At 45.0% G+C, this 27,327-nt stretch overlaps 1 protein-coding gene across 4 annotated transcripts in view; it reads right to left on the bottom strand.

Annotated features, from left to right (window-relative positions):
* Positions 1-27,327, bottom strand: part of RERE (arginine-glutamic acid dipeptide repeats) — a 146,334-nt gene that overhangs the window by 108,128 nt on the left and 10,879 nt on the right. The window contains exon 1 of one of the 4 annotated variants that reach the window (XM_081341073.1): positions 7,844-7,862. The exons of the other annotated variants lie outside the window; for them this stretch is intronic. The gene's annotated coding sequence lies outside the window, so the exon portion shown is untranslated. Of the gene's footprint in view, positions 1-7,843; positions 7,863-27,327 lie in introns of those variants that run through there. 4 annotated transcript variants of the gene reach the window in all.

The following is a 27,327-nucleotide window of genomic DNA, read 5'->3' on the forward strand; positions in this document are numbered from 1 at the left end:
CAAGGTCCCTTCCAGCTCGATTCTGATGTATTTCTCTTCGCTTGCAGTGGTGACAGGCTGGCTTGTGCCCGAAAGCCAGTTCTGAGTTCCCATGTGCAGGCCCAAAGTTTGGGGTCCCCTTCCTTATAAACAAAGCCACAATGAGGTGGAAACCTGGAAGCAAAGCAAGCTGTATTTTGGTATTTGCAATCCTCCTCTGTGGGAGGAAAACTGCAAGTTAACGCTCTCTGTACTTAAGAGATACTTCACTAAATTTAAATTCAATTGCCTTCCTTCTCACCTACCAGCAAGCTATTTGAAGCTACCTTACATGGAGTCTTATCACAAGTCCTTCCTTCCTTCCTTCCTTCCTTCCTTCCTTCCTTCCTTCCTTCCTTCCTTCCCTTTCCATTTTTGTCCTGCCTTTATTACTTTCTAAGTAATGCAAGGTGGCAAACATATGTAATCATACTCTTTTATTTTCCCGTAACAAAATCCCTATTTTGGGGGGGAAGGGTTGAGTTGAGAGAGGGGAGGGGACCCAAAATCTTCCAGCTGGCTTTCATGTCTACGGTGGAACTAGAACTCACTGTCTCCCAGTTTCTAGGCCAAGCACCCTAACTACTACACCAAACTGGCTCTCTATATATATACCTAAAGGAAATCCATACACTCAAGTAAAAGCTGTTCCTTGCTGATATGTAGATATTCTGTTGCTCTCCCAAACTCCTGGCCTTAAAAGTCCCACAATCTCGGTTGACCAGCTGTGGCTCGCTGATTCCCGGTCCAAAATACCTGGCGACCTCAAACGTCTCCTTTTTGTTCCTACGTAGCATTATCCGGGCCTCTTCCAATCCAGATTGGTACTACCTCCTCCCTTCCTGCCAGCTTAGACTCGGCCTAATGTTTTCCCCTGTGGTTGGAGGAGCATTTTGCAGAAAGAAAGAAAGAAAGAAGAAAGAAAGAAAGAAAGAAAGAAAGAAAGGAAGGAAGGAAGGAAGGAAGGAAGGAAGGAAGAAAGAAAGAAAGAAAGAAAGAAAGAAAGAAAGAAAGAAAGAAAGAAAGAAAGAAAGAAAGAAAGAAAGAAAGAAAGAAAGAAAGAAAGAAAGAAAGAAAGATCAAAATACTCCAGCTGGATGAAAGGCCAACCTCGCTAAGCAGCCAAGAGGAGATCAAGGATGTGGTGACAAGAGGCAGTTTTCAGAGAACACAGAAAATCATTCATACCCCTCTCGGGAGAGGTTTCCACACACCTGAAGAACATTAAATGGCGCTCTGCCAGGAGAACTATTGAGCAAGAAAGCCATTCTCAGAATTCTTTCGAACTCGCTCTTATCGAGGTATGCATAAATGCTTTATCTCCTAGGCAAACTGTGCGAGGAGGAGGAGGAGATGGTGATGGTGATGGTGATGGGAGCTGCTCAAAGGCTACCAGATAAACCGAGTTCAGAAGTAATTGCAAGAACGCTTTGCCTTACTTATCGGATAAATCGCATTAGAAAGGCATTATTAAAATTTACCAAGCCCTTAGAGGCCAAACAGCTGTCCTGGAAGAGAGAAGAAAATGGAAGGGGAGGGTGAAAACTCAAGAGCAGAACCAGCTTTTTCTTTCTCTTTCTTTCTTTTCTTTTCTTTCTTTTTGGCTTCCAGGTCAAAACTGACACGCTTTGTTTAGCGAAGTTTGCTAAGGCTGTTTAAGGAAGAACAACGGGAAACTGCGCTCTGGATAAAATTGCTTCTAAAAACAGGTTGCTGGGCTGTTTCTTTGCAGGGCTTGGAACAACCTGACTGAGCAAACCTGTTTTAACTCCAACCAGGCTTAGGGTGTGTGTAGGTTGATCTCCTTCTCCTTCTCCTTCTCTGTGAAGAGTCTCTCTGTTCCTCTGGGGAAAGTTCCTGCAGCTATTCATCTTGAGATGAATAGCTAAGCTGAGTAAGAAATTCTGAACATAAAATAGTTTTGGAATGAGCTCCCATAAACTTTAGCATTTCTCTTTCCTCTCGCACTAAGCCTTTATTCATAAAATTGCCAACATCTGCAACAGGGGTCTTCAGATTGGGCAACTTTGAGTCTTGTGGACTTCAACTCCCAGAATTCCTCAGCCAGCCCTGGCTGGCTGAGGAATTCTGGGAGTTGAAGTCCACAAGACTCAAAGTTGCCCAGTTTGAAGACCCCTGATCTACGACATCTTCATTTACTTCCTTGTGTTAGAGGTTGTGTTTTTTTTCCCTTTTCCTTAAACTATTTCAGCCACAGAACTACAGTTTTGATACTATTGTATTATCGATGTTCTTATGTTCAAATCCACAATGTCCTTGTGATTCATTTCACCTGGTCACAGACCAAAATAAATACTATCAATCTGAGACAAATGCACGAGAGAGTGTCTTTAAAACAAAAACAGATCTTAGAAATATTTAGATAGGCTGGTTCTGATTATTGACATAATTCTCCTTAACACTGGCTAATGAAGCAAGGATGACTTGTGTTAAGCTCTTCCTGTAAATATACAGATACAGATATACTTTGGATATATACATATGTATCAGGATTAGTCATATAGATACATTTTCGATACATACATAAATATCAGGATTGTTCACAGATATAGCTGTAAATATATAGATACTTTAGATATATACATATGTATCAAGTTTGTTCAAATAGAGCCCCAGGTTGGTTCTATTGCAACTGTGTAATCACTTAAAATACAGAAACATCAGATAAAGAGCAATTGACAGCCACCCATCAAATTATAACTAACCAGTTCTAGGTTATTCATGGAAAAAGATGCAGCAAGATATTCCATCAATCAGAGAGATATGCCAGTAGGGAATTCAGCTTGCCCTTTCCCCAAGAGTGGAAGATAAAACAGGAAAGTTAATTTACAGAGACAGTTTTCCTTAACATGGATTTTTTTTCTAGGTGAGCTAATATTCCCAGAATTCCGTGCCTGGCTGAGGAATTCTGGGAGTTGAAGTCCACAAGTCATCAAAGGGCCAATTTTGAAGACACACCCCCCTTTATTACTGCAACTGAAACTTTTAAAAACCGGTGGTGCAAGGGCTGAACAAATGAATTTAAGAACAGCATTATTGCTTCCACACAGAATTAGCAAAAAAAATTATAAATAAATAAAACAAAAACCCTTAACATGTCTCTGTAGAAGACTTTGTCAAGACAAAACGGTTAATGTTTGTTTAAACCGCCGAGATGAACCACAAAGCTGTTTTTGCTTTTTTGAACTGGCGCGTTACTAACAGTTGAAAGCACGAGCTGTTTCCTTGGTTCAACCCTTTTTGCTGGCCAGGCTGGCAAACCCATCCTTGTGCATGTGTTTAATATACATTGAAAGTAGAGCTGAAAACAAAAGGGCCACCGGATTACGGGAGAGTCTCCCTTTTCCGCATTCTAAATCAATCCAAACTTAGCCACAAAAACTACGTTATCCTCTCCCATTCTTAGGCTTATGTGACATTCTTGTGAATGGAAAACACGATAGCCTCGTACCAACCGCCTGAGGTTGGTTTAAAGTACTATAATGCAAAGCATGCTTCTTCTCTCACTCACCCATAATAATAATAATAATTAATAATAATAATAATAATAATAATAATAATAATAATAATAATAATAATAATAATAATAATAAAAAACAACCCAGCCAGCAGAAATGATTACCAAACGCTTCCATTACAATCTCTCTAAAACAGATTTTTTTCCCCCAAGCAGGGAAATTTGGGAGAGGAGATAAGAAGGTGTCTAAAATATACTGAGGATTAGCAAAGCAAATATTCTTAATGAAGAAAATTCTGCTACGAATGTTGACCTTACTGAACCGCAGAAAAGAGTTGGATGGGGAAGGGGGGGGGGCTTGCTGTATTTTTAGTGTGCCAATCACTTTTACAATCAAGAGATATTTTTTAAAAAAAAAAAACCCAGCCATTTTCTTTTTTGTAAAAAATAATAATGACAATAACCAAAGGAAGTAAGTGCAGCTATATTAGTCTTTCCCTCGAGAGAGAGAGAGAGAGAGCCAGATAACCTTTAAAAACAGGAAGCCTGCCATATAAATGATGAAAAAAGAAAAGTTTAACAGTCCAGAACTGCAAATCTGCTTAGCGGTTACAGCAGTTGGGAACAGGCAGCTGAAGATGGGTGGGAATTCACAGATGGAAGCAGCTATATGACCTTCAAGTCAGGGCAGGAAAAAATGACACCCTGTTTCTTCTGATTCTAGACCTCAGTGTTTAGAGGAGGGGGGAGGTGAATTATCAGGAGCAGGCCAAATGTCCGTCAAGGTAACAAGATGGTCAGTCCAATTCCACAGGTTGTGGGACCCCTGGTGCTCTCCGAGCTTGGTTGAGTTTTCTTGCAGACGTTTCATTACCAAACTAAGTGACTTCGTCAGTTGTAGCTCTGGTGATGCCACCAGCACTAGATGATGTGACCTAGTTTGGTAATAAAACGTCTGCAAGCCAGCAACCAAGTTCAGAGAGCACCAAGGACCCCGGCAGTCCATCCCTGAGCTACAGACATTCTTTTCTAGCAGTACAAGTTCTTCTGTTCTTGCTTCTTGGATGAGAAGCGAAACGTTTGCAAGGGGGTGGGGGTGGGGGACAGACAAGAAAAAGCAGTTGCCTTTTGAAAAGCACCTTTGGGGGCAACCATAACTTGGAATGATTGAGGCTCTCCATAGATGTCTGCAAGAAAAGCACCAAGCTCAGAGAGCACCAAGGACCCCACAATCCTCCTCCATTCTGCAAACCTCCTTCTAGCACTGGGGATTGTTAAAGAATGGAATGGAATAAGAATAGAATAGAATAGAATAGAATAGAATAGAATAGAATAGAATAGAATAGAATAGAATAGAATAGAATAGAATAGAATAGAATAGAATAGAATAGAATAGAATAGAATAGAATAGAATAGAATAGAATAATAGAATAGAATAGAATGAGGAAAGAAGAATAGAATAGAATAGAATAGAATAGAATAGAATAGAATAGAATAGAATAGAATAGAATAGAATAGAATAGAATAGAATAGAATAGAATAGAATAGAATGAGGAAAGAAGAATAGAATAGAATAGAATAGAATAGAATAGAATAGAATAGAATAGAATAGAATAGAATAGAATAGAATAGAATAGAAAAAGAAGAATAGAATAGAATAGAATAGAATAGAATAGAATAGAATAGAATAGAATAGAATAGAATAGAATAATAGAACAAAACAGAATAAATAACTTTACTGTCATTTTAAATGTACACTGATCAGCATACATTAAAATGAGATTTCGTTGCAAATAGCTCTCAAAGGATAACCACCTCCAATACATTAAGGCAGCCAGCAGGGGACCCCACAGAGCATCTAAGACAGCATCCCCCTCCCTTCTCACACACACACACACACACACACACACACACACACACACAAAACAACACACACCAGACCCAATTTAAGATGCAGGAAAGGGAAGCTGAGCGCCTGCAGTCAAACCCAATTTAGCCCATTTACTATAATAACAGCTTTCTGCAGAAGGTACTGCTATAAGGCAAGCCTGGTATGACATATTTTGAAATAAAACCATATTGGTTTGGATCAAGCTCGCTCATGTGCTCTCAGGAGTAATGTAGCTGGCAATATTTCTGTAAATAAGCTTCAGATCTTGGAAAGCGCTCCAAAACAGCTCCCCGGGAAAATTTCCCTTCAAACCGTTTCAGAAGGAAGGGTCTGGCAAAAAAAAAAAGAGTGGGGGGAAGAGAGAGAGAGAGAGAAAGGAAGGAAAGAATCAGTGATCTTCCCATTTCTTCTGACACTTTGGAGAACGAACAAGTCTTCATTTTTTAAGGCAAATTAATCCCAGCGGAAGGAAGGAAGGAAGGAAGGGAGAAAAGGAGAAGCCGTTTTATTATCTAAATACAAAGTGGCCCTTTTACGACTGAGCGCCCAACTTTGAGGCACGGAATGGACTCTAAACTTACATCTTTGGAAGAAAACACAAGATTTTGAGGACTGCCAGTCATTCCCAACACCATCCCTCCCCCCCCCCCCCGTGGAGAGCAGTGGCAGATGTCAATGGGGTTATTTCATATTTTTTATTCCTTTTCTGGAGTTTTTAAGAAGGCCTCTGGAAAGCCCATTGCCAGCCTCCCTCCTGCCCCAAAAGGGCCAAAATCATATTGCCACGTTGCCAACCAGCCCTCCTTCCTGATGGAGAGACTTAAGAGGAAGCTCCTCCGGTTCGTTTGCCCCTAGTCTGCCTTTGTTCATATCCCCGTCGTCGCTAAAATTCAAAGACCCTGGAAAACAGCCTGCAATCTCTCTCTGCCACAGCTCTCCCAGAATTACCGCCAACCGGAGTGGAAACGACTCGATGGGGTTTTGTTTTTTTTTGCCTGGCGGTATCCTTCTATCTGTATAGGAGGCATCTTAAACCAGATGTTTTAAGCCTCAGTCAAACCGACATGACACTGGGAAAAAGGAATTGCTTTTGACGGCGGCGTAAACCTACCAGGGTGATCGCTCCTTACGCACCCAACAGGGTGAGGGGGGGGGAGAAGAACACCCCACCACCACCAATCAGATCTGGAAAGAAATCCTTGTAGATCTCAATACTAATCGGGCTGGGAAACAAATCCGCCATCTGGGGAAAGATAACCGCCGGCAGAAAGCCAGCGCCTGCGTCTTCAAAGGTTTTCCCAATGATAACGTTTTCCCCAGATGAAAGCCATGCCCGAGCTGAAAAATACATCAAAGGATCAAGCAGGGAGGGCATTTAACACAGAACAAACAGCCGCTTACGACAAAGGCTAGGGAAGATTTTTGCCTTGGAATTACACACCGAAGGAAAACAAAGGAGATCCCGTGGTTTGGAGAGGGGAAGGGGGAACTGGGACAGGAAATATTGGGGGGGGGGTTTCGGGGGGGGGGGTAAACGTGTTGGAGGGAATTGGGGTGTGGGTGTGTGTGTGACTGCTTTGCTGCTGGGTCTCACCATGCAGTTGGCAATCTTGCTCTCAGGCTCCCGTTGCAAAGATGTTGGATTCTGTATACTGGAAGTCAACTGGGAGCCACTGATTAGACTGGATGTCAACCAGGGTAAGTGCTTTAGACACCAGAACCTGGGAGGCAGGAATTTGGCATTAGACATGAATCCTAGAACTGCAGTGTGTGTGTGTGTGTGTGTGTGTGTGTGTGTGTGTGTGTTTGTGCTGCAGCTGCCGAAACCAAGTGGAGTGTTAGTACCGCTTTATAGGGCACCAGTGAGGAATACTGGGTCCAGTTCTGATACACAAAGATGTTGAGAGCGCAGAGAAGAGCAACAAAGATGATTAGGGGTCTGGGGGCTACCACATGCAACGAACAGTTGCGGGAACTGGCTATGTCTAAGCCAGGGGTCTTCAAACGTGGCCCTTTGATGACTTGTGGACTTCAACTCCCAGAATGGCACGCTGGCTGAGGAATTCTGGGAGTTGAAGTCCACAAGTCATCAAAGGGCCAGGTTTGAAGACCCCTGGTCTAGATTCTCGCCATGCTGCAGAATGGAACTCTAAGCGAACAGCCACAAACCTCCAAAGGCCTTTACTAAATATTTCCCAGTGTTGCCTCGGTCCTTGATTAGGATATTGACAAGCCAGCTGCTGGATTTGTCAATAGAGTTCACTAGCTCATTAAATAATCCATTAAAGGAAATCTGGATTAGCACTTGCCAGGCAAAACAGCTTCTTACGGACCAGCAAGGACCAAGCGGGCCAAAAGAGTAGACATTTCAAAAAAAAAAAGTTGTGCGTTCAAACACGGAGCGAGATAATCTGGTTTTATTTTTCATGCACACACACACACACACACACATTGACCTTGAAGGTGAGGAATCTCCAGTTCGCATCGCAGGACCGCCACACGAAAGCTCTGGTCCTGGTGAGTGATCCAGATTGGATCCTGCAAGATTACCCTGGGACACACGTCGATTCGCCTTTATTTGTGAGATAAAAGATTACGGCTGATAAATTCGGCTGATAAAATCTCGTCCTCCTTTATGTCCACTAATGCGAACAGTCTTTCTTTGCAGTTTGAGCGCTTCTGTCTCAATAATCTTTTAAGAAAATCGTACTTATAGGCAATGTGCAGGTTTCTGGATTTTTTAAGAAAACCTAAGAGGTCAACATGCGAAATCAAAAGGTGCCTCTTCAAGATCTGCCTGAGAACAGACTCCCATCTTCCCTTCCGTTTAAAACCATCGTTCCAGTCTTAAAAACTGCTGGTATTTTTTTTAAAAAAAAAGAAAGTCTATTTTGGGATGAACAGAAAGAAAAGGAGGAAAACGGATTGTAAATATGAAGGCATGAATCAAAAGCGTGCTTTTCACAAGTAGCGATGATGTTACGGGGACATCATTTGATGCGAGGGAGAAGATCGAAGGCTGGAAACAGTCCGAATGCCTTGCTGACGTGAGCGTCAAGGGTTTGGAAGGCATCTCAAGATGGGGTCTCACTTGGAGGCGAGCAGCAGCCTCTTCCAAAATCAGAAATCTGGATTGTCACTCCGCATACCCCAGAAAGGTGGGATCCGATTCCCCAAATTCTTGACAAGGGTCCTGCTGGCTGGGGAATGCGGAGAGTTGAGGATGGAAGCCAAGATGGGGAAGACTGAGCTTAACAAGATTCATATGGAAAGATGAGGCAAGAGACCTCCTTTTCCAGATGTGCAGCGATCACAGCCCAACAGACAAGACAGTCCACCAGGCTCATGGCAGATCTGGGGCCATCTCCGCCCTCTCCTCACAGCCCCATCTCGGTGTCAACAAGATCTCTGCTGGATCAAAGCAGCTGGGAACTGCAACAATCGAGGTCAAGAAGATTCCCCACCCCCCGTGATTGTACGGCATCCATTTCTGATCCTAAGGACCTCAAAGACGCAGTGGGAAAATACCCACTGCCCAATCTTCAGAACTTAGGGTACCCTCAGAAAGCTTCTAGGAATCCAGGATAAGAGGCCAAGAGGAAAGATTCAACGCGTACACCCACAAACTGCAAGCAATTTGCTTTCCCTTAATAATACTCCCAAGAACCAACGCTTCGGTTAACAGGTCCTGGGTGCTCTCTGAGCTTGTTGGTTTTCTTGCAGATGTTTCACTACCAAACTAGCGCTGATGCACCGAGGATGTTATCTAGTTATCTAATTGGGTAATGAAATATCTGCAAAGCAAAAAAAAAACAAAAGCAACAATCCACCAAGCTCAGAGAGCCTCAAGGACCCCACAGCCAGCCTCCTCCTTCGCAAACCCCCTTCTAGCGTGATGGGTAGAGAAACATCTGGAAGAAAATCACCACCAAGGACCCCATAGTTCAAACCCCGATCTACAAATCTTGTCTTGAATCAGTCGTTTCCGTTAAAGCAATCCCAGGGCACAAAACTCCTTGATAGCTACAAAGCCCCTTCACAGTTAACTTCCGCATCCAGCCAAGACCAACAGCCTTGAAGCAATGATTAAAGACGCTCAGCCCTGCAAACAGATTTGTGCTGGCCCTGTCTTGGCAGCTGATATTATGTATTACCCAAGGACAAAAGTCTAAATAAAGCAATCTTGTAGAAACAGGACCAGGAACAAAAGGCATTCGTCTCAAAATATGACTGCTGCGTTTAAGAAAAAGCAGTGTATTTTTAATAAGGCTTGGCCAGCATCGTATTTTTTTATTATTATTCTTAGCAGGGGGAAGCAAGGGTGGGGGGCTGCTGGGCCCTTACCTCAAGAGAAGTACAGGTGAACAAGTTACACTACAGTGGAAGTACAATATTTACCATGGGGGGGGGGAAAAAATCACATGAAAACTCTGTCCGTATGGAGGGCACGTTCTACATATGAACCAGATCTTTCAGTGTTAGAAGCGAATTTGGCCAGAAAGGGGTGGGGGGTGGGGAACCTTCAAAGCTTTAACTTTCAGAGCCACAGCATTTTTTAAATTTATTTGTTGTTTTTCCAAAAAGCGGCCTCTTTAAGAAATGGCCCCAGAGTTCAGTAAGGAAGACGAGACTGCTTGAGACTTGTTTCTCCAAGCCAAACCCTCTCCTGGGCAATTTTTGTGGCTAGAAAGAAGAACCGACCTCAAAGCTTCCACCATCCTGAAGTGCCAACGCACTTCCCCTTTGGGGGTGGTGAGTGAGTTTCCTTGTGGTTTGTCCTCTAGCGCCCTCTAGAGCAGTGTTTCTCAACTTCCGCCCCTTTGCTTCTCCTCCGGGAAGCATTCTTTCAGCTCCCAGGAAGAAGCTTCCCGGATGAGAAGCGAAAGGTTTTTCAAACAAGGAAGTCCAATTGCCTCGTGGAAAAACACTGGTGGGACCAACAGTCAGGAGATTCTTTGCATCGCCTTCTTGCTGATGGGGCTGCAGATACCTGGAGGGCAGCCCTGCTACCTTTTGAGCTGTACCTTCCAGATGTTGTGATCAGCCATTCCACATTACAAACCCCTCGTTTCGGCTTCCATTAGGGTGCAGATCCCAAGCTGACGTCTTGGGAGTGAGCAGAGGGGGGAACCACGCAAAGGCAAAGCTTCTTTCTGAGGGGGGATCACTTTGCTAAGATCACCGCTGTCCCGTCCTACGTTGGCGATGCCTTTTTTTTTAAATTTATCATTATTCTCTCTACAGCTTTGCTTGGTTAACTTCGAAATGCAACGTTCAGCATTCCGCGGGTTCTGGGGGGGGGGAAGAAAATTATCAATAAGGCAATGCACAGGGAGGCTGAGTTGACCTTAAGTGCTGCGGGGTTTTTAAATTAAGATTTACCACCAAATGTTGCCAATGCAGCCAAATCGGGCTTTAGAGGTTTCAATCAATAGTGCTGAATCCCTTTGTAAAATCCTCTGCTGTCTTCAGCGAGAAGGAAAAGCTGCAACTTCCCATCGTTAGCCCTGCTTTTCCTCCCTAAAAGACCGGCGCTAAGCGGGTGCCCCTGCCACCTTATTTTTCTCCCCTCCCTCAAGGCAACCAGCCCAGCCTCACACGCACAGGTGTGACGTTCACTTAGGGACCAGTTCAAAGTTACAACGGCACTGGGGGAAAAAAGGGACCTAGGACCACTTTTCATGCTCGCAGCATCCCCAGGGTCACGGGACCGACATCCCCAGACGCGTGCCAACTGGCTCACATTTATGACGGGGTCACGCGATCCCCTGCTGCGACCTCCTGAACAAGCACAAGTCAATGACCAACGGCTGCGGGGATTCACTTAAGAACGGCGGCAAGCAAGGCCGTTAAGACGGGGCAAAACTCAACCGTCTCGCTTCGGCCAACGGGAATTTCGAGCGCAACTGCGGTCGCGAGCCGAGGCCCGCCTGTGTCCTCTGCCACTTCAGGGAACAAAACACTGGGCTACTTCAGCCAGTCCCACCTGGTTGAAAGGAAGAAGCTGCCCCAAATTCCAGCCTTTGCTCAAAGTCTTTACCGGCCTAAAATGCTTTTGCGTGATGGGTCAAACGACTACCGCTTCCTCTTTTTTCCTTGCAGGGGTGTGTGTGGCGCTGCTTGAAAATAATTTAGACAGCTCTTTTTTTTCTTTTTTCGTCTCTAGGATTCCACAGGACGCTCCCCTATTAACTTCCAAGCCCCTTGAACGGGCGGATGCTTCTGAACCCCAAAGAAGGCCTGGTTTGGAGCAGAGGGAGCCACAAAACGAGGCTCAAGACCATCTGCTAGGGTTGTTAGCAGCGGAGCAATGGCGATTTAGTTGATACACATTTACAATCTGGAGGCCGTGCTGACTGCAATACGGCACAACCAGGGCCTGCCCTGCCCCGGTGTGTTCCCCCCCCTTCCTTCCCCTCCGTTGCTGTTGAATTCGCCTCTTCTGTTCCTTTCTAGCACTGAGCAGGTTGCTTGTCAGGCGTTTTCTCAAAGCAGGAAGCCGCCCCGCTTCCCAAACAAAACAGCACGTTGCAACGTTGTCCCAGGTCCTGTTAAGTACTGTCACTGTTTTGTGTTTTCTAGGCTACATTGTTCCCTTGGGAAAGGATAAAGAAGGCCTTTTGCAAGAGAAGGGCCCTTGGTGCTCTCTTGGTGGTTTTCCTTGCAGACGTTTCACGACCCAAACTGGGTAATATCATCAGTGCTAGGAGGCGGTGAGGTTTGCTAAAGGAGAGGGAGAGGGCGGGAGGAGGAGGAGGAGGAGGAGGAGGACTGTGGGGTCCTTGGTGCTCTCTGAGCTTGTTTTTTTTCTTGCAGACATTTCATTACCAAACTAGGTAACATCATCAGTGCTAGAAGGCAGAGGGATGGAGGAGGAGGGGGAGAGGAGGGGGGGAGGAGGAGGAAGAGGAGGAGGAGATTACCTCTACCAAAGGGAAGGAGAGGGAAGAAGGGCAGAAATGCCAGGATCTCAAGCCATGCAGCTGGCTACGTAATCCTCAATGCAGCTCAGGCCGGGTAATGGATCGGCCTTACTACGGCCAGGGGTTTCCATCGAAAGCCGTTCCCGGGGGGGGTGGGGGTGGGGGGGCATTACACAAGCAGAAGGAATTCCTGTAAATACCTCCGGAAGCCATCAAAAAGGGAATACCGAGAAGCCACTTCCGCCCCTGCAAATTACCACCGATGTTTTATTAATGTCAGGCTGCAGGCCAAGGAAGAAAACCAAAAAGCTGGTTGGCGGGGAGGTGGCACGCAGGGCAAAGTCGCCTTGAAAGAGGCCCAAGAACGCCCAAAATTATCGGACCAGCTTGAAAAGGAAAGCTGCTAAGAATAATAACAACAGCAAGGTCCAGAGTGGGATCGACAGCAATTACGCTCGGCTCGAAAAGGCTACCGGGGAATCAAATCCGGCAGGCCACGTCTTTATTCGCTGCCAAGAATATCGGAGGCCCTGATGACCCAGTCCGGTTTGATTAAGAAATCCAGCATTTGGTCTCTACAAACACCTCGAATTTCATCTCCTTACCAATGTCGAAAGGCTGCATAAATCGAATTATTCCAGCGATCAAACCACAGACACCAGCTGGCTTTTCAATTCGGGGACGGAGGTGGTGGCCTTGTGGACAGCCTGCTATCAATAAAGGAGAATATTTGTAGTTCAGGGTTGAAATGAGGGCTCCCTGAGCTTGGTGGCTTTCTTGCAGACGTTTCATTACCCTAACTAGATGACGTCATCAGGGCTAGTAAGGAGTGCCTGGTTACCTGGGTGTCACCTAGTTAGGGTAATGAAACGTCTGCAAGAACACAAGCAAGCTCAGAGAGCACCAAGGACCCCCTCGCTGCCTGCTATGTAAGAGGATACTTGCGAACGCAGAAGCAGACACTTGTTTTAATCCTCACCAAGGGTTACAGGCACCTCTTGAATCCTTCCACAATCCTGCAGCAACAGAATTCAAAGGAACAATCCTAGATTCATCATCCTTTTTTAAATACCAGGCAAGGCCATCCATCCGCAACACACACACACTTCGTATGTCGCAATCCCGACCTTCTGCATTCACAAACCTTGTCCTTCTGCTCAATGTAAGAATCAATCTACTCTGTTTTAACAGCTAGGGAGAAAGCTGTGACATTAATAAGAATGAGTGGGGTGTGTTTGGGGGGGGGCATCCGAATCACAGCCACAGGCAAATGTAATTCTTTCTGAACCTAATTAACCAGCTTGGGATTCACTAATCTCAGATGTTGGGAGAAAAAGAAAGAAAGAAAGAAGAAAGAAAGAAAGAAAGAAAGAAAGAAAGAAAGAAAGAAAGAAAGAAAGAAAGAAAGAAAGAAAGAAAGAAAGAAAGAAAGAAAGAAAGAAAGAAAGAAAGAAACAGAGAGAGGGAAGGAAGGAAGGAAGGAAGGAAGGAAGGAAGGAAGGAAGGAAGGAAGGAAGGAAGGAAGGAAGGAAGGAAGGAAAAGCAGCAGTCGGTTGCCTCAAGAACTTGTCGTGAATGAACCGCAAATAAGTAAGTGGCTCTTAGTATTTGGGGCAGGGGAGAGAAAGCGCATTTATAATTCCCTTTACACGAGCAAGGGTTTCAAAAAAGTGAGCCTATTTTCCATCTAGACAGCTGCCTTAGACTTAAACATGCCAGGCCATTGTTCCCTAACAAAGCTGCCGCCATTCCCATTACATGGAAGAGATCAATATTTTATTCCGATTCAGGGTGTAGGACCTCCATTTGAGCCTGCGCAGGAAAAGTGAGAAGGGGAGGGGGGGGAAGAAATAGTAGACAAATTCGGCCATTTGTCCCGATAGTTGGAGCGAAGAGCAGAGGGGGGCTATTCCAGGCGGGACACTCCTCCTTTCCCCAAGGGTGGGGTCTTTCTCTGAGTTGAATTAATAAGAGGCTTTTGAGGAAACGAACACCAAGATTAGCATTAGGCCAAGAATCAAGAAGCAAAAAATAAACCCAATCAAGGAAGGACTAACTCAGACAAACGAGCTAAGAGTATACGACACAGAGCATACAAAAATGTAGCATACTCCTCCTCCCCCCCTCCCCTTCCTCCTCCTCCTCTTCTCCACAATCCCACTCCCTCCTGGCACTGATGATGTTACCTAGTTGGGTAATGAAACATCTGCAACGAAACCACCCAGCTCAGAGCGCACCAAGGACCCCACAGCCCTCTTCCCCATCCTCCCCCGTTCTGCAAACCTCGCCCCCCTTTTAGCACTGACGATGCCACCGAGTAGGGTGGCAAAACGTCCGCAAGAAAAGCACCAAGCTTCGGAGAACACGAAGGACCCCTGAACAGCAAATATTCCCTTCTATCAGCTACAAGACTCTGAGGCTCGGTTACAGAGACACGAAGCTGGAGGCCATTCCGCGACACTCGGCGCGCGTTTTTCAGCCCCTTGCCGATCCGCCCTTGTAGAAAGAGAGCCGTGCTTATTTACGGAAGCCCCTTTTGCAAGGGACAAATTTTATTAAGAGCCACCAGCTTTTCAGAGTTGATGATTAAAATCCGTTACTTGGGGGAAGTGCTACCAGACTCCTCCTGCTGGATCCGAGGTTTTCAAAGGGGGATTAAGGAAATAACAAAAGGAAGGATACCGAAACTTTTAGCAAGGTGAAACAATACTTTTTTAGTATTTATTTTTGGTACCTCTGGAGACACTAAGGGGATGGGACGTGGAGAGCTTCGTTGCCATCCTAAGCAGCTTGCAAACGTAACCATGGCTGCTCACAGCCCTTCCAGGTAAACAGACAGGTTCTCTAACTCTGCAAAGTTGCAGCTTAGTGAATTTGCACACACGAAGAGAGAGAGAGAGACGCACACTCACACACACACCTTCAACACTTACCTATGTCAGTAATTTGTTGGCAGCTTGGAAGGAAAGGGGAGGGGGGGTGAAAACCCACAATAATTATCTTCCAGCTTGTGTATGTCCTCTGGTGGGAGTTTTCCACAAGGGATCGGTTATTTACAAGCTGGGTGCAGAAACAAGAGACACATTCACACAGAAAGAGGGTGCCTGACAACACTGTTGTTACCAGCTGAGCTTCCCACCACCACACAATCTTCTCAAAACTGTTTCTCCCCCCCCCCCTCTTCCTCGAGTTTCTCTCTTTACAGATTCAGAAACTAGAGGGAGTGAAATTCTGCTTTGGGGCAGGGATGCATCCGTGTGGGTGGGTGTTGGGTGTGAATTCTCAGCGGAAAAATGCTTCTTAGAAAGATGTCCGTGGGGATGCTCCGTCATCCAGGTCATGCCTGCCCCAAAGGTGTTTTTTTTTTCAAGAGGCAACTGGACTTCCTTTCTTGTTTTTCCTTGAAGACGTTTCGCTTCTCATCCAAGGAGCTTCTTCAGCTCTGACTGGATGGTGGGGAATGGAAGGATTTATACTCCTTGCAGACAGCTGGTCATTTGCTTTCTTTTGGAGAGTCCTTGAGGCCACTTGGAGGTTTATCTGTGTCCTCAGGGTCACCTGAGTGGGGCAAATGGGTGTGGAGCCTTCTTGGAACTGCTGAAAGGACTGGGTTGTAGACTGGAGATAGATGATATTGTATCCCTCCCCCTCTGTTGAGAGGGGGCCATCTATGTCAAAATTGAGCAGCCCTCTCTCAACATAATCTACGATATGACACTATTTTATGAAGGCAGGTGAGGGTTTTATGTTTCTTTGTTTTTTTTTTAAAATGAACTGCTAGGCAATCTGATGCAAAGGTTTTTATGACTCAGGAAAGCACCAGCTTGAGCCAGGGTTTCTCAACCTCGGCTGTTGGGACTCCCAACTCCCAGAATTCCCCAGCCAGCCTGTTCACACATCTTCAAGTTGCCACTGGTCGAGAAACACTGGCCCGGGCCTTCTCAAGATCTTATGGTTTTACATGGGGGTGACAAATAAATAAACAAACACATCTCTCCCCTCCTCCCGATTCATTATTCATTATCGCACTCACCAGCTCTTCCAATTAAGAGAAGTTTATGGTTTAGCACACTGAGAAGCAAGAAAAGAAAACAGCCAATCCAATATTAAAAGTGCTCTACGAGCGGCACTTAAGAGTCCCAAGACACAATTATGATTGAAAACACCCATAGAAAAGTTTGAAGTAGCTCTCTCTCTCTCTCTCTCTCTTTCCCCCTCTCTATCATCCCTACCTACCTATCATTTCACTCTCATCTCTATCATCTATCATCTCTATCATCTCTCTCTCTATCATCTCTATCTTCTCTACATATATCTACCTATTTATCATTTCTCTCTCTTCCTGTCTGTCTATCTTTTCTCTATCATCTCACTGTTTCATCTCTATCATCTGTCTCTTTCCATCTACCTATCATTTCTCTCTCATCTCTGTCTGTCTCTATCATTTCTGCCTCTCTCTCTCTCTGTCTCTTTCCCTCTCTCTCCCTCCCTCTCTCTTTCTCTCTGTCTTCCTCCCCCCTTCTCTCTCCCCCCCCCCGCCTCTCCCTATGTCTGAAACACCAATAATTTTTTCAAAGATACAAAGGTGATTTTAACCTTGCCAAAAAGCTTTGCAGGAGTTACTGGTTCACACACCCTGCCTGAATCATTTACAACACACTGATGCCTAAGGAAACCAAAATCAATACCTCAACCCCCGCCCCTCTCTTTCACAGAAAGAAGAGCCCCAGCCTGTTTCGTCTGCCATGGATTTTATATTTGTAACCAGGGAACAGGCAAATGTCTCAAAGCTGCAAACAAAGAGATTATCATACTACAAATAGAAGAGCAGTAAAAGTTCCAGGGGTATCAATTACAGGAGGCCAGGCGGTACATTCCAGCTTCAAAGGCCCTAGACTTTCCTTAACCAGAAAGCTCCTAAGTCTTCGCCAGAAAAATAAACAGAGATGGGGTGAGACAGACAAACATCCAACAATCCTAGGGAGAGAGGATTCAGACCTGAGGACCAAAAAAATAATAATAATAATCAAGATCTTGCTTTTTGTTGTCCATCGGTCAATGAGCTTCTAACGGCGTTGATGGAGTTGATTTTCCTCAATATTTATATTGTTCCTGATTGTCTCAAGACAAGCAAACACTAAAAGCCAAAATCGTAACTGCAATCAAACTACTCTGGAGGGTAACCTTAAACCATAGTCCATTTTGAAGTCCTTCCCTCGGCAGGTTGCTGGCCTCCCACTGGGGAATTGGGTTTTTCTGACACCGTAAAAAAAGCAATTTATTCAGAACAAATAAGGACTCTTAATACTGCGCTGAAAAGCAAACCGGGAGTTAAATATCCTCCTATCAGAAGGCAAAGGCATATTCTTTCAAACCAGGTTCAACTCAGCAAAAATGCAAAAATATCTACCGGCAGAAGCTCACAGTCGAACTGTTGAGGTCCTTGGTGCTCTCTGAGCTTGAGGGTTTTCTTGCAGACATTTCATGACCCAACTAGGTAACACCATCAGTGCTAGAAAGGAGTGGGGTGTGGGAGTAGTAGTAGTAGTAGTAGTAGTAGGAGGAGGAGGAGGAGGAGGAGGAGGAGGAGAGATGAGGGGGGATTTCTCAACTACATCAAGACCTTTCAACCTAAACAGCATTATTAGGAGAGAGAGAAATGACGCCAGGGAACTTCTACTCCTTTTTTGTCCCTACAAGGAACAACATTTTTAATTTCTAGGAAATACACTACCGTGCAAGTTGAAAAAAATCAATTGGATGCCTTGGGAAGAAAAAAAAAGTCCACTTAGAAATCTACACATGAGCTTCACAGAAAGGTGGGGAGGGTGAGCATCGAAAGAAAATTACCTTCACGTGCATCAAGTCGATGAAGGAGAGCATCCACCGCTTTTAATGGAGGGGGGGGCGGCAGAGAAAGGAACCCAAATCTGAAACTGGCTCTAGAAAAGGCAGGCGAGCAGCTAAAGACATACATACCCTTTACTTAAAGCCTGTTGAGTACATCCTCTGCTCTATATTTAACCGTGATCTGTCCTAGGGCTATTAGAAAGATATATCGCCTGCTGTTTTAATAGAGCCTAAATGAAAAAGGATCAATATTATTTTAATTTTTAAAGGTCTGTTTATGAAAGGCAATCATCCTTCATTAAAAATGCAGCTGTTGTGCGGAGAGAGGAGGGGGGGCAGCGCCCCGTGCAGCGGAATCCTCCCCTCTGGGGAGGGGACGGGTGGAGGCTTTGTCACCCCACTCCAGGAACCGTTATTAAAAAGCGCTTTCCCGTAAAATTAAAGAGAGGGAGGGAGGAAACAGGAAGCCAAGAAAGGGGGGGTGTCCCCGCTTTCAAACTGAAGATAAATATTAGGTTATCGCATTTCACATGGGGGGGGGTGGGGAAAGCCGGTGTAAGCATGTTCAGAATTGCACTTCAGACAAAAGACACACAAACACACACACACACCACACAGTCATGCTTCGGAACAGCCTGAGCTGCAGACAGCACTAAACCTCAGAAGGGGAATCCTTCGCTAGCCCAAATAAGCGACAGCCACTTTTAAATGCGCCTTCTAGTAAGCGGTGCCTCCTGCCCCGCGGCCTTGGCAAATGGGTGGACTTCAGCTCCCAGAAGTCCCCAGGCTGACTGTGGGTGGAGTTCTCGGAGTCGGAAGTCCACCCATCGTCAATCAAGTGGCCTAGGCTGAGAGACAGGGTATTAACCCTAGGTGCCTTAAAACACGCTTGACACCACCCCGGTGTCACATTACCTCCTCGAAGTATCCACGGAAGGGCACCCCAAAGTACCCTGGGGTCATTTTGGGGCAGGCTGTCTCTTCGTTAAAGGGGCAGCCCAATTAGGACAAGGGTCTGATTCGCCCTGCGTATTAGCAATGCTCCCACATTCTTTCCTTTTTTTAAGCACTGAATTGTCCATGGGGGGGGGGGGAGAGAGAAAACACAACATTTTAAATAGACCTTGCCCGTCCAGCTGTCAAAAGCCCCCCCCCCAAGAGGGCCAAAGCCACACTCACCTTTCTACTCTCGGAGACTTCAAACACAGCCCATTAAACGGCTGGGGAAAAAACACCATCCAAGCAGCCGAGGGGGCCTTTCTGTTTAATTAAAGATGCTAATTGCAAGTGGGTATTTTCTCAGCGTGACTGCATCTGGCTGGTTCCTTGAAAAGCCATCAGGAACACATTTTTCCCCGGCTCACCTTTCATCTCCATCCCTTTCAAAGATATATAGGGCTTTTTCTTTCTTCCTTCTTCTTTGTGCTCCGTTTTGGAAAGAGCGGCATAAAACCTGCCTTTTACAAGCCGTTATCTTAAGGCAAAGGGAAAAAGCCAGGGTTATTGAAACGTCTCCTGTGGGAACCTCATTTGCCTCTCCCTCTATTGTATGCTGACACCACCTTTATGGAGCCACAAAGTTCTTGTCTTGCTGGCTACTGAAGCATCACATCCACAGCAATTCTCTCCCCACCAACCCCCAGCCTGTCAGGAAACTCCATCCGACATCTCTATCATTTTTCTGCGGTCTGCATCGCTCCCTGGAAAGAGAAGACACCAGACCCGGTATTTATTTCTTTAAAAAAAAAAGGAAATGAAATTTCCAGTGCCTTATATTTACGGCACTTGTTTAAGCCGTGTTGGATTTTAGGATATAAATCTGAAGACTCTCCCTCTCATTTGCTTCTTTTTTTTAAAAAAATAAATAAATAAAAAAATCACCAGGAAAAGCTGACACAAAAAAAAAATGCTACGGTGGAGCTCCAAGAGACCCAGCACGGTCTCCCCAGAAGATTCATTACAGGTGCATTAGAAAGTCAAATCAGCGGTGCTGAAACCCTAAGCATATAAAAGGAGGTTAATAGGAGTGCATTTCATCTTAAAGGCAAGACATTCTGGGTTTGCAAAAGCAAACATTCATCTAAAGGGGGATATGTCTGCACAATGTCAGGTGGCTTCTGATAAAAATTCAGGAGGGCCACCGCCTTTATAATAATAATAATAATAATAATAATAATAATAATAATAATAATAATAATAATAATAATAATAATAATAATAATAATAGTAGTAATAATAATAATAATAATAATAATAATAATAATAATAATAATAATAATAATAATAATAATAATAGTAAATTCTAGATTGCCACTTGGGTAGCCTGACATTTCACAACGAGCTGCACCTTTTCCAAAACGGGAACCTGCATTTTAAAACGCCCTGGGACGCAACGGGGAAAAAACGGTTTTATCCATCGCGCCCGTGGGCCAGTTTTAAAGCCAGCCTTGTCGAGCACTTTTTGGGCGCAATGTATTTTTTAAAAAAAAAAAAAAAAAGCTGAGTGTCCCTAAGGTGAAACGTTTTGCTTTCAGGGTAGGATACCTGGATGCCTCTTGGTGTTACGCTGGCAGGGGCCCTCGCTATCAAAGCAGATTAAACGGCATCGCTTTCTGGTTTCGTTTTGGAAGAAAAGTCAGCTGTTTCCACCTTGTGAGCGCTCAAAGCTTCCTCCTTCCGCTACACATTCAAGGCGGGCAGTGGTTAATATTTATATGTATTTATATGTAAGGGTGTAGGTCTATACATAGGTTGTATACAGCATGTTTCTATGTGTTATTTCTGTGTACCCTTTTCAGAGCAAGCAACAGATTTTCATTCTGATGTCTGCCAGTGGACCCCCAGCAAAAAATGACAATAAAGGTTATCTTATCTATCTTATCAAAGAACCCAAAACACAGGCACCGGAGGCCTTCCTTCCCAAAGTCACACATCAATCGAGCACACAACTGCCAGTATGGGGACACTAATCACATTTTTAGTTCAACAAGCCCGCCTGCTTTTTGTACAGGTGCGTGCATGAATAACACAACCCTCCCACATAAACAAAATGCCAATAGGGCAGTCCCGTCTCCAGTTCAAGTTAGCCCTCCACAACCTAGTTTACACTCCAGACGGGTGGACTTCAACTCCCAGAATTCCTCAGTTGGAATAAACTTTGCAGTCCTTAGAATTTGGGGAGATGGTTGACTGTGGATATTTTAAACTTTCTTTTTCCTAGAATACTCCCCCATCCAGTCATTTGACTGCAGTGGGATAGAAATGTAATAGAGAGGTAAATAAACCCAAAGGAATCCTCTTGGATTTCTCCGAAGACACTGCATGCTGATAGGATCTGTGCCACTACTGGGGTGCTTTATACCTGAATTTTCCTGAATTCATTCCAATTACATGCTTCTGAGTCATACCGTAATCAAAACATTGCTATCCAGGATTCCCTTCGGTGCAACCCAGCTGTTTGGCCCTTCTCCCAAAGAGATGCTACCTTGATGTCATGGAAAGACAACCATGCTGCCTTGGCTCCTCTAGGTACACCTTAATAAAGGGGGGAAGAGACAGAGAGAGGAGAGGAGGGGGCACAGGAGGAGGAGGGGGAGGGAGAGAGGGAGGAGGAAGAGGAGGAAAAAGAAGGAAAAAGAGGAAGAGGTGGAGAAGAGGAGGAGGAGGAGGAGAAAGAAAAAGAAGAGGAGAAGAGGATGACCTTGTTTTTCTTCCCAAATGGCTAATTTTGCTGACCCTGCCACTTTTTCCCAGAGGCTTCAACTCGGTTGGGAAGGAAAGAGTAAATGGGGAGGGGAGTGGGGGAAAAATCACAGCGGTTAAAAAAAGCAGCACACAATTATGGGGCCTTTTGACAGGACAGTCAGAACAGCTTATATTTAGACACTTGGGGCACTGCCTGTTAATTATGCGGCAGCTGAATGATGCACTTCTTAATTAGTGTACATACACACATTCTCCCGCTGAATAAGTCCATTGATATTCACAGGCTCACAGATCTCCCCTCTCACTGCAGTGGAGTTCTCAGTTTTGGGTTGTTGCTTTTTCTTCTTCTTCTGATGAAAAGAGGCTGAGACAAGATTTAAGAGGCATCTTAATTAAACGCAAGCGGAGGGCAACAAGAGAGGGCTGGATTTATCCTTCAAGGTGGAAAAAAAATGCTTCAGAAGGAACAGATATGGAGGAGGAGGAGGAGGAGGAGGAGGAGGGCCCACAAACAGGATTGCTGAGCCTCCCTCTCTGGCTGGGGCTGGAAAAACAGCTGCCTATTCCACAGGTAGCCGGCTTTGTAAGCCATCGTTAAGCCCTTGCTTGTTCTGGTCCAAGGGAAGAAGCTGGTTCAGGCAGGCAAGCCAAGATCAAGGTGATCGCAGGTGGCTGGGTCCCCCAAACTTAAAATGAAGCAGAATTCTCCTGGGGAGGGGGGCAGCACGTCAGACCTGAGCAATGCAAGGGCATCATTCATGAAAACAAAGCAAAGCCAAGGCAGGAAAGAGAAGGGGAAATACACCAGCCTCAAGTTCAGGCATGTACCTCCGAGCAGCGTTCGTTTCATTCGACTGAAGGGACAACCTTGTGCGTTCCGTCTGCGAGGGAGATATAAACTTAAATACTGTAAAAGGACCACGCTGATCATGCCTACTGCCAAACGGGAACCCAAGTCCCTGATGGGAAAAACCGAAGCCAGTCGCGCCTTTGCTACTCCAGCATCCTTGATGAGGCTGCTGGGAGTTTAGCTTAGCAATACCTGAGTTCTTCAACCAGTTCTTCAACAAAGCGTCTGGACAGCTGACAACTCGAGCAGTTACGAGAATCTCAATAGGATCTTTCCAGAGATTCCAAAACTGCCACACCGTAGTCTGGAAAATACATCTGAAAAACGCTACATCAGGGGCCTTCCAGCTTGGCCGCTTGAAGACTGGTGGACTTCCAACGATGCTGGCTGAGGAATTCTGGGAGTCGAAGTCCACCAGTCTTCAAGCGGCCAAGTTGGAAGGCCCCTGCGCCACATCGTTAGCGACTGTTGGGCTGGCTGGGGAATTCTGGTCGTGTCAAGGTTGGCAAACCCTGATGTAAGTGTGATCACAGAGGACACGCCCATAAATCTGTCTGATGTCTAATACTAAAGCGGAGGACACATTTGAGAGAAGGAAGCAAACTACTTCAAAAGGAATCAATCGCTCGACAGAAAGAGGGGCGGCACCTAAATGTGATAAGTAAATGAAATCTATAACCAAGAGGCAAGTGCTACCAACAGCCCACAAAATCAAGGTGGCTATATAATATTCGGTGGGGCCAATCAAACTAGATAGCACCAACAGTGTACCGATGATGTGATGATCAGCGCGCAGATGATGTTACCTAGTTGGGTAAGGAGACGTCTGCAAGAAAACCACCAAGCTCAGAGAGCATCAAGGACCCCATAATCGTCCTCCTCCTCCTCCTCCTCCATCATTCTCCATCCTCCTCCTCCATCATTCCCACTCTCTTCTAGCACTGATGATGTTACCTAGTTGGGTAATGAGACTTCTGCAAGAAAGCCACCAAGCTCAGAGCATCAAGGACCCCATAATCGTCCTCCTCCTCCTCCTCCTCCATCATTCTCCTCCTCCATTCTCCTCCTCCATCATTCCCACTGTCTTCTAGCACTGATGATGTTACCTAGTTGGGTAATGAGACTTCTGCAAGAAAGCCACCAAGCTCAGAGAGCATCAAGGACCCCATAATCGTCCTCCTCCTCCTCCTCCATCATTCTCCTTCTCCATCATTCTCCATCCTCCTCCTCCATCATTCCCACTCTCTTCTAGCACTGATGATGTTACCTAGTTGGGTAATGAGACTTCTGCAAGAAAGCCACCAAGCTCAGAGAGCATCAAGGACCCCACAGTTCAACCCTAAGTTACAAATATTCTCTTCAGTCTGATATACCACCATGCCAGCAAAATTTGAGAGGCCTTTCTTCCTTCTCCAAAGCAAAAGAGTTCTAGAAACGTAATACACAAACCTCCTTTTCTGCACAAAAGGAAGAAGGGGGGAAAGATCAGCTACCATCAAAGGGAATATTTTCGGTGCCTTCAGGCCTGGGAAAATATTTTTCTCCAGTGTAAACAGCAGGATCTCCCACAAGGCCCCAGAATACTGTGTCCCCCAAATTAGTCGCTTTTCCTTTGTGTGAAAGTTGCAACCGGCAAAACTTGTCCCTTGACCAAGGAAAGACTATTTACCCAGAAGTGTAACCTTATTGTTGGAAAGCACAGAGAAGCTGTTTGTGTCAGCGGGAGACGGATGTCACTAACTTACTTATACGGCTTTCGTATGAGTCATAAAGTATTACAATCAAAGGCATTCAGCCACAGCAAATCTTGTTAAATGCATTTTGATAACAACAGAAAGGGCACCCATTGCTTTCATTACTGTTGCTGCAGCATACTTCACAGTTAATAATAAACAGATCTCCTTGGGGGAAAAAACCCATCAGGCTAAGCACCGGGTTTCAGTATGGCAGTGTACAATCCTTTGGACTCTTTTGTGTCAACTAATTGACCATTGAAGGGAGGTAAATAGCCTCTAAATGTGATGATGATGATGATGATGATGAAGAGGAGGAGGAGGAGGAGGAAGAGGAGGAGGAGGAGGAGTTGGAAGGGACCTTGGAGGTCATCTAGTCCAATCCCCTGCTCAGGCAGGAAACCCTATACTATTTTAGACAAATGGCTGTCCAGTTTCTTAAAAACTTCCAGTGTTGGAGCATTCACAACTTCTGGAGGCAGGTTGTTCCACTGGTTAATTGTCCTGACTGTCAGGAAGTTTCTCCTTAGTTCCAGGTTGCTTCTCTCTTTGATTGGTTTCCATCCATTGCAACTGTAGCTTGTTTGTTGAAATCCAGCTCCAAAATGCTCAGTGTTCACTGCATTGCCAGAATCATGCTGGAATTGGCACGGTTTCCTATTATTTTAAGGATACTGTAATAGTTTATCCGTCCTTTTACCTGCAATTCCCTGGCAATGCCAGTCTCAGTCTAGTAGATTGTGAAGTGGGGTGGAGGCGACATTATACACACGAGCGCCAGCGGAGGCATTGAATATCTCAAAGGCAACCCTTTTTCAACAGCGCTCTTTTTTCGCCAAGTGGTATAAAGGTATTTACCAACCCAAAGTTAACATCCTACCCTGTGAATGAAACTACAGCATACTACATGAAACTGGTATAATTGTATTCCACTGGGTCATTCACCTTCCATTTCTTCACCCCTGCTTCTAGGTAATAAGCTTGTTTAGATGGAAATGTGTAAAACCCACCTTCTAATGAGTAAGTCAATACTGAATATAGCCTTTATGCTGGCATCTTCGACTTCCAAACGTTAAAATTTATCAGCTGCGGTTTTCACTTTGGTCACCCAAAGCCAAACACGCAATCAATACCGACATAAATATATCACAACAGCGCAAACCAAGCTAGTTCCCCCTTAACTTGTCTCCCCAGAAACACATGAAAACAAGCTCAATGGCGATGCGACATTATTTTGGGCTGAGGATGGTTAAAGACAGCTGGGAATCAGATGACGTTTTTATAAAGTCCTAATTTCAAGCTATCCATCGACGGTTTAATTGTCAGGGTGGCTTGAGGAAACAGCCCTGCGAGATTTCGGGGAGATACAAACGCGATAATAAATAAATGCATGCCGAGCAGTCGTTTTCATTATTTATTTATGAATTATTTTGATTTATCTGGGCGCCCGTCTCGAATTCAAGACTCTGAGCGGCAAGCAAGAATTTAAAGACGGCACAGAAAGCGTAAAACCATTTTTTTTTTAAAAAAGGGGACACCTGGAAGAGCAGGTAAAAGCCACAAAAGCACAATAGCCCAGGGGTTGGATGGGTGTCAAACAGAAAGCCAGATCCCCAGGCCTGGGGACAGAACCGTGTCTTTTAAGACCTTGTCAACGATTGACAGGGCTGTGGGCCAATCTAATCTCTGGGGCCGGGATGACGCAAAGGGTGGGAAGAACAAAAACGGGGTCGCTTCCTGGCAACCTACCAGACGGAGCTTCCCTAATAGATGTGTCTTTCCAGTCTGATTAAGAAGAGGCATTTTTTTACAGGCATTTTTTTCCTTTCTTTCACAGAATAAAATAGCCAGGATAAAACCCTGTTTCTGTGCCAAAAAAAGAGGCAGCAGGCTTTATTAATAACGTCTCTTTTAATCGGGCAAACGGTGAACGAACAGCGCTCAAAACAGCTCTTTCCATTCCCCCAGATTACTTCCTGCAAACTATAATTGCGTCAATTGAAGGAGTGAAGAAGAATGTAGGCTTCTGGGTTTTTAAACTACGTTTGCCTGCAGCCTGAATAGAGCCGGGTCTGAAAGCTCCCTTGAAGAAAAAAAAAGAAAGAAAAAGAAAAGAACGGAAAGTCAGATCTATTCATGTCGTTGCCAAGTTCTGGCGCTTATCCTTTCTGGTCATCTGCAAAGTGGACAAATTTGATAATCCCTCTTTTTGTCCTGGGTGAGCAGACCCAATGGCCAGAATACTTTTTTCCATTAAAGAAAAACGAACACCGTTTGTATTTTAGCAGCTGTAGCGTTTTTACTGCCAAGCTAACAAACAAGCCAGGATCAGCATGGCCTTAACCAAAATGGGGGGGGGGGAGAGGGGGAGAGAAAGACCCTCTAACCTTGACCATATGATCTGTAATATGGACCGCGCAGAACCGTACCCATCGCCTTCACAGAGGAGGTGTGACGTGGTAGTAGAGGATTCTGGTCTCAAAGTCTTTGTCGGGTCCCTTCAGCAGGTAATCCGCAATCTGTGAGAAGTAAGCCTTCCAAAACTAACCAGGGATTCTTGAAAACCTCCTCTTTCTACCCCCAAATTATTGAGGCTAGGGCCGCTGGCATCACCAAGGAAAAGTCATAATAAAGCTGATCCCACGTCGTGCCCACTGACTGCACTTTCGGTCCTTTTGCCCAATTTTCTACCATCTGCAGTCAACCTCTGCTCTTTTCCAACAATCTCCAACAATGTTCGAACAAGCGGGCCTGGACTGACTACGTTTTTTAATTAGGCTTTTTACTGGGTTGAATTGTATTTATTGCATCTATTGTTTAATTCTTTTTTAAAAAAATTTACTTTTATGTTTTTTAATTTTTATGGTTGTGAGCCGCCC

This window comes from Vipera berus (assembly GCF_964194415.1).
Source record: "Vipera berus genome assembly, chromosome: 17".
NCBI classification, from domain to species: Eukaryota; Metazoa; Chordata; class Lepidosauria; order Squamata; family Viperidae; genus Vipera; species Vipera berus.